The 7,505-nt window shown below is 41.7% G+C and overlaps 1 pseudogene; it reads left to right on the top strand.

The window, feature by feature from the left end:
* The first annotated feature begins 341 nt into the window (after nucleotides 1-341).
* Nucleotides 342-1,547, top strand: LOC125342977 (annotated as a pseudogene).
* The last annotated feature ends 5,958 nt before the right edge of the window (nucleotides 1,548-7,505 follow it).

The following is a 7,505-nucleotide window of genomic DNA, read 5'->3' as shown; positions in this document are numbered from 1 at the left end:
AAACCTTTATTACTTTTTTTCAGCCACATTCTTGAGTTTTTGCCTTCCTATCTGTGCCTTCCCAATTGTTGGGATTACAATGTTTGCCAGAACACAACTGGATTGCTTTGTTGAGATGGGGGGGGGGTCTTTGTTAGCCCACCCACTTTTATCCTCAACCCTCACACCTCACTGGCCTCCCACCACTGTTTTCTTGATCATACTCCTAAATAGCAAGAACTACAGCCACACAACTTAGACAACTGGGACACTCGGTGATTTCTTGAATTTGGTGTTCTTTTGACCTCTTATGAGTAGAAAGGTTCTGGGTTCTGAGAGAAATGTAATGGTGTTAGAGTGGCATGCCATTTGATGCCAAAGACTTCAGCTCATCTTGGCCTCAGTTTACCTACCTCTTTCCTTCCTTGCCCCAGATGGCTATTCCCTGCGGCATATGTGTGAATCCCAAGACTCTAGCCTTCCTTCTGGAGGGCATGAGGTTTCCTGGCCCTATACCTGTGGTCCTAGAGACCTTGAGGTGGCTGGAGGAAGGGGAGGGGAGGTGGGTGTGGGAGGAGCACACCGAGGGTCCCGATGCTCCCATAGCTACAGGGCAGCTGGGGGTACCACACCAGGGACCGCTCTGCCTAGCCAACACTTCAACAGTGGAACAGCACGGTAGACTTCATGCAGCTTCCCATGTGGATCCCGGACTTCCTGCAGTACTGCTACTGCTGCTGCTTCCTGCTGCTCTGGGAAATGCCCACCAAGTGCGCAGGTGGTGGCCCTGAGGTGGGCAGCTGTGCACTCTGAGCTGCACAAGCTCATCCAGTGCACGTGGGGGCCGGAGCACAACGGCCAGTGCGCCGCCTCTTCCTGCTGGGCACTCAGATGTTCAAGGTGGAAGTGCAGGTGCCGTGGTTGGCAGAGCTGGTGAGCTTGGAGGCTCATGAGCACGGTGATGTGTTGCAGTGGGACTTCGGCGACACCTTCTGCAACGTGTCACTTAAGCACCTGCAGCTGATTGACAGGCTGCATGCGCTGCTCTGGCACCAGCTTCCTGCTCAGCTGCGACGAGGACGTCTTAGTGCCCATGGCCAACATGCTGTGCTTCCTGGAGGGCTGGGCCCCGAGGGGCCACCTCTTCACCGGGCAGCTCATGGCTCGCTGTGTGCCTATCTGCGACCTCAACAGCAAGTACTTAGTGCCCCTGCAGCTTTTTCAGGGCGAGGCCTAATCCGTGTACTGCAGAGACAGCTTCTTCCTGTCCCACCGCATGGCCCGGGCCCTGCGCGCCGCCCTTCCACCACACCCCGCTCTTCCCAATCGATGGCACCTTCTTGGGCATGTGTCTGCAGTGCCCGCCTGGAACCCGGCCACGAGGGCATCTGGCCCTTTAGGGTGCAGCTGCTGGGTGCCCAGCGGCCCTCCTTCGACTGCTGCCCGTACCAAGAATTGCTGCCTGTGCACCGCCTTGGGCCCTACGAGATGCTGCTCACATGGAAGGTGCTGCATGACCTGTAGCTGAGCTGCAAGTGGGAACACAGGGTACACTAAGGACCCGGGGAGGGGGCAGGGAGAGCTGTCAATGCACAGATGAGCAGCCCTAGTCCTCAGGGCCTCCACACAGGAAGCTTTCCAGGCTGTGATACCTTCTGATTGAATCCCACTGAGATCACATTTGAGGCCAGGCATGTGGAAAATACTATAATCTAGTCAATTTTTCTGCCCCATCCCTATCCAGGGCCTTATTGGTCCGGAGACATGGCCTCAGGATAACTTTGATTATTGAAATCTCCCAAGGCTTGCATGCTGGGAAGATTATGCAAAAGATGTAGAAATCATATAAAATGAGAATGAGGGTGACCCACACCTACAACCCTAGATACTCAGGGTGCAGAGACCCAAAGGATTGTCTGGCCATAGCTTTATTGAGAAGTTTTGCATTGATGTTCATCAAAGAAATGGGTCTACAATTCTCTTTCTTTGATGACTCCCTGTCTGGTTTGGGGATGAGTGTTATGCCGGATTCATAGAATGAGTTTGGTAGTGAACTTTTGCTTTCAATTTCATTGAAGAGTTTGAGGAGTATTGGTATGAGTTCTGTTTTGAAGGCTTTATAGAATTCAGCTGTGAATCATCTGCTCCTGGACTTTTCTTGGGTGGGAGGTATCGTATTGGTGTCTCTATTCCATTACTTGATATGGTTCTGTTTAGTTGGTTTAAATATTGGTTTTGTTTGCACATAGCAATATTTGCTAGACACTGTCCCATTTTTTCCAGATTCTCAAATTTGTTATAAGTTTGCAAAATATTCCCTTATAGTATTCAGTATCTTGGTTGTTTCTGTTGTTATGTTTCTATTCTCATCCCTGATTTTATTTTGGTGTGCTCTCTTCTTTTTTTTTTTTTTTTTTTTTTTTGGTAAAATTTGCTAAGGATCTACCATTTAAAAAAAATTTTGTCAAAGAACCAAGTCTTTGTTTTGTTGATTGTTTTTTTTGTTTTTTATTTTTATTTATTTATTTATTTTTAATTCCAAATGTTTTCTTCGATTTCTTTTTAAAAATTTTTATTATCAAACTGATGTGTTTTCTTAATTTTTCTATGTTTTTTGGACTCTAATTCATTTAGTTCTTTTTTTTTAAATTCATAATTCTAAATTCTACAGTACATTTATTGACATTTTTGGGAAACCATAAATTTACAGCTTTTAACTTCTTTCCACCATCTGGAATGTCATTCCTTCTTCTTGACCAATGTACATAATTCTCATATACAGTAGCTCATGGTTCACTGGGTTGATGACTCTCCAGAACTGAGATGATAACTCTTCATGATTATCCTGACAGTGTTTCATCCAAAGTGTTAACAGTACCAGTAGGCCATTCAGGCAGACTTCATTCCTAGTGCTGCCGTATTCACAATGTCTAATTCATTTAATTGTGATTTAAATTTAATTGTTTGCTTCTGTCTACTGGCTTGGGGTTTGGCTCATTGCTCTCATTTAAGAAACTTAAGGTGCATCATTGAATTGTTGGACTGATATTTTTTCTAATTTGTTGATGTAGGCACTCAGAGGTATAAATTTTTCCTCTGAGTACTGCCTTTGCTGTATCCCAGAGGAGTTGGTATTTTATGTGTTCGTTTTGGTTAAATGCCATAAACATTTGAATTTCCATTCTGAATTCTTCAATGACCCATTGTTTGTTCAACAATGTGTTGTTGAGTCTCTATGAGTTACAGGATTTTCTATGGTGGCATTTAGTGTTGAGCACTAATTTTATGCCATTGTGGTCTGAGAGACTGCAGGGAATAATTTCAGTATTTCTGGATTCGCACAGATTTTCTTTGTGCCTGAAAATGTGATGTATTTTGGAGAATGAATGATCCCATGTACTTTCAAGAACGTATATTCTGGTGTTGCTGAGTGAAATAGTCTGTAAATGTGGGTTAAGTCCATTTGATCTATGCAATTGTTTACTTCTGAGATTTCTCTGTTGAGTTTTTGCCATATTGATTTATCCAGAGGTGTCACTGGTCTGTTAAAGTTTCCAACAATCAATGTGTTTGGATCTATGTGGTTTTTTTTTTTTTTTTTTTTTTTTTTTTTTTGCCAGTCCTGGGGCTTGGACTCAGGGCCTGAACACTGTCCCTGACTTCCTTTTTGCTCAAGGCTAGCACTCTGCCACTTGAGCCACAGCACCACTTCTGGCCGTTTTCTAGATATGTGGTGCTGGAGAATTGAACCCAGGGCTTCATGTATACGAGTCGAGCTCTCTTGCCACTAGGCCATATTCCCAGCCCCATATCTATGTGTTTTTGAAGTCACTAGTGTTTGTTTGATGAAGTTTGGTGCTCCACCATTTAGTGTATAGATATTTATGATGGTATATAATACTGTAGGAGAGATTCTTTATTACTTTGTAATAGCCTGATTTTAATTTGAAGCCTATTTTATCTGATACTATAATTGCAATTACAGCCTGGTTATGGGGGCTGTTTTCTTGATAGATTTCATTCCAGCCTTTTACTTTTAGAATGTATTTGCTTTTATTAGCAAGATGTATCTGTTGGAGACAGCAGAAAGATGGATCTTGCTTTTTGACCCAATTTGTCAGTCTACATCGTTTAATTGGAGAGTTAAGTCCATTAGTATTGAAAGTTAGAATTGAGAGTTGTTACTTCCTGTCATTATATCTATCTTTTTTAAGGGATATGCCTTGTCAATCTATTTCGGGTCCATTTCTCTGCCAGTATCATGTTCTTGTTGGTTTCAATTTGTAGAATATCTTTGAGAACTTTCTATAATGCTGGATTGGTGGAGATATATTGTTTCAAGTTTTCCATGCTGTGGAAGGTTTTGATTTGACCTTCAGCTATGAATGAGAGTTTAGCTGGGTACAGTATTCTTGGTTGGTAGTTATTTTTCTTTAGAGTGTGGCATACCTCATTTCAGGTTCTCCTTGCTTTCATGGTCTCTGCAGAGAAATCTGGAGTAATACTGATTGGTTTTCTTTTATATGTGATTGTTCTCTTCTCCCTGGCCATGTTAAGAATTCTTTCTTTAGTCTCTATTGATCCTGCACAGAATACAATGTGTTGGTGGGATGTCCTATTCTGGTCTTGTCTGTTTGGTGTTCTAAAAGCTTCTTATATCTGCATCCTTTCCTTCTGGATATTTGGAAAGTTCTCTGCTAGTATTTTGCTAAATGTATTTCCTATTACATTAACTTCCTTCTCTAGGTTCTCCTCAATACATATTAGCCTTAGTGTAGGCTTCCTAATTGTATCTTAGAGCTCCTGAAGCAATCTGTCATTTTTTTATTGGTTTTGAATAATTTTTTGTTCTTTCTCCATAAAGTTTAGAGTATCTTCAGTTCCAGAGACTTGATCTTCTGTATCATCTAACCTGCTATGTAAGCTTTCTAATCTGCTTTTTTTTTAAAAAAAAAAATCTCCCTTCCTTCTAGTTGGTCTTTTTATGGCTTCCATGTGTTTGCTGTAGCTTTCTTTTAGATCTTCTATGGAATTCTTCATTAATTTGGTTCTGAGTGCTCTCTCTCAAGTCATTTAGCTTAGTGCCTATCCTTTCATTGGCCTCCTTGCCATTCTGTTGGAATCCATTCAGCTTTCTGTTTGTGGAAGCCATGATTTCCTCTATTAATCTGGTTAGTTTCATTGCGCCCACATGTTAATTTTTGGTTAGCCTCATCATGCTCACATAATAGTTGTATTCTGGCTTTCAACTGGTCATCATGTTGACCTGTAGAGTTTGTAGAGCATTTTGAGGATTATCCTCTAGGTTTTGGATTGATTGCTGTTTCCAGTTTATTTTGAGTGGGAGTTGAGATTCTCTTACTTGCCATTTTTCTTGTGCTTCTTCTGCCAATTTAGGAAAAAAAGCAAATCCAATGGCACAGTAGAACTCAATTTTAAGATGTGAACCATCCTTGAGCCCTGTAGTTGCACACATTTTATATGTTCACAATCATAGGAAATTTTACTCTCTCCTTTTTTGGATATAAAAACAGATCAAATGCCTCTACAGAACACAGTTTTAGGGCAAAAACCAATCCTGAGCCCTGTACTTACACTGATATTAGAGGTTCAAAATGTTAGGTAGTTATTCCCCTGTCTATCTCTGCTTTTCTTTATTAGGGAAGGGGTAATGTGATTCAGGAGTTGTATCATATATAGCTGTAGCCAGTGAACAAATCTGTCCTTTAATTTGTATTAATCTAGACTGAAAGGATTACTCAGTGAACCCCTTTGACATAATCAAAATGAATACAGATACAGTCTAGCTAGACACCCAACAACTAGGGATCAATGGACTATGAAGATCCATGAAGGAGTGAAGGACCAGAAATTATGAAGTAAAAGGAAAAGTAGGAGGAGAAAGTAAGAGTAGAGGAATGAAAGGAATGAAAGGAACATAAAGATGATAATTGAGATCTAAATTCAGAGAATGGAAAAACAAGAAAGAAAATAAAAAATGAAAGAAAGAAAAAGAATAAGAATAAAAGAAATTAAAAACTTTAAAGGATTAATAAGCATAAAGGATAATACTAAAATTGAAGGTATTGAGCTTGAGAAACAGAGTTTTCAATAATCAGTCTGAACTTTGTATGTACACAATGAAGAAAGAGGCCTAAAAAACACTATTGGCTATGTATCTAAAGATGAAGTAGATAAGGAAGAAAAGCTTAAAAAATGGTGATGGGGGAGGAATGAGGAAAAACATATTGAAAAAAATAGAAAAAATTTTAAAAATTATAATTAGAAAAAAGAACTGTTCCATTTATTTGTGTGCTCTTGTGCCTCCCCTGTGTCCACTGTCCATTTTCTTTATGGAGCCTCTGATTTCTTTGTGGTGGTCAATTTTCCTGTGGCTTAGTTGATTTCTTAATTCAGTTTGAGCTAGCAGGAAAAGGGTCTGCCTTCAGGAAGTGGGGGTCTATGTGACCCTCCTCCCAGGCTACTTTATTGGTAGAGTGTCTGCTTTACGTGTCTTCCAGCAGTCAGGTGGTTGTTTTTTGTAGCTTGGAGTCACTTCCGGGGCACTTGAGTGTGGGTGGGATTGTGGCCTGTCTGGAATCAGTGGCTTTTCCCAGAGGGGCTAGCTATGGGCACACTCTTTTAGCCCTGCCTGGAGCTAGCTGCTCTCTGCTTTTCAGGCCTAACCATTTTTTATTAAATTCCTACAGCTGGCTAAGCTGCAGATCTGCTGAGAGTTGTGGCTGCCTCTGGCTGTGTTTACCTGAGGATGAAAGTGCCCCACCCTGGGAGTTCGTCCTACCTGGGTGGGGAGACCTTCCCCAGGGCAGAGCTGACTTTCCCAGCTCAGATTCCTTTGCCTTTTACAAAAATGTACCCATCTCCAGCCCAATTTATCTCCTAGCTGCTCCCTGATTCTGTGCCAGGGTCCAAGATGGTGTTCTTCTCTGGTGGTGGAGGAAGGGCTACTTTCCAAATGCTGTCCTGTGAGAATGTCTTTTGTGGGAGCCTCACAATTTCCCTCTGTTTTGCAGACCAGCTGTGATCTGTGTCAGTCTGTGACCAGCAGACTGAAGATTTCCTTTCCAATCACCAATGTGTGCTAGAGGTGAGTGGAAAGCAGTGCACTCTGTCTCCATCACCCTTATCTTGATTTCATTTGCCTCTGTGGTGGAGACCATTGCTGACACTGCTGCCAATGTGTGTGCAAATCTGTCTTCTTAAGCAGGCTGCCTAAATATTTCCTTTCTGGTCAAAATCTCTGTAGTATTATGGCTCATTTGGTGAGACTCTCTAGCTGTGGACTTTTCGCTGGAACACTGGAACTGGGTTCTTGGAGAGAGCTCAGTTAGCACCCAGGTACATCTCTACCATCTTCTGGGATCTCTGATTTGCATTTCTTTTATGGCTGGAGATGTTGAGCATTTCTTTTTTTTTTAAATGTTTATTGTCAAACTAATGTACAGAGACGTTATAGTTTCATACGTTAGGCATTGGATACATTTCTTGTACTGTTTGTTACCTCC

This window comes from Perognathus longimembris, chromosome 28 (assembly GCF_023159225.1).
Source record: "Perognathus longimembris pacificus isolate PPM17 chromosome 28, ASM2315922v1, whole genome shotgun sequence".
NCBI classification, from domain to species: Eukaryota; Metazoa; Chordata; class Mammalia; order Rodentia; family Heteromyidae; genus Perognathus; species Perognathus longimembris.
This window is presented reverse-complemented; position numbering and strand designations above follow the sequence as displayed.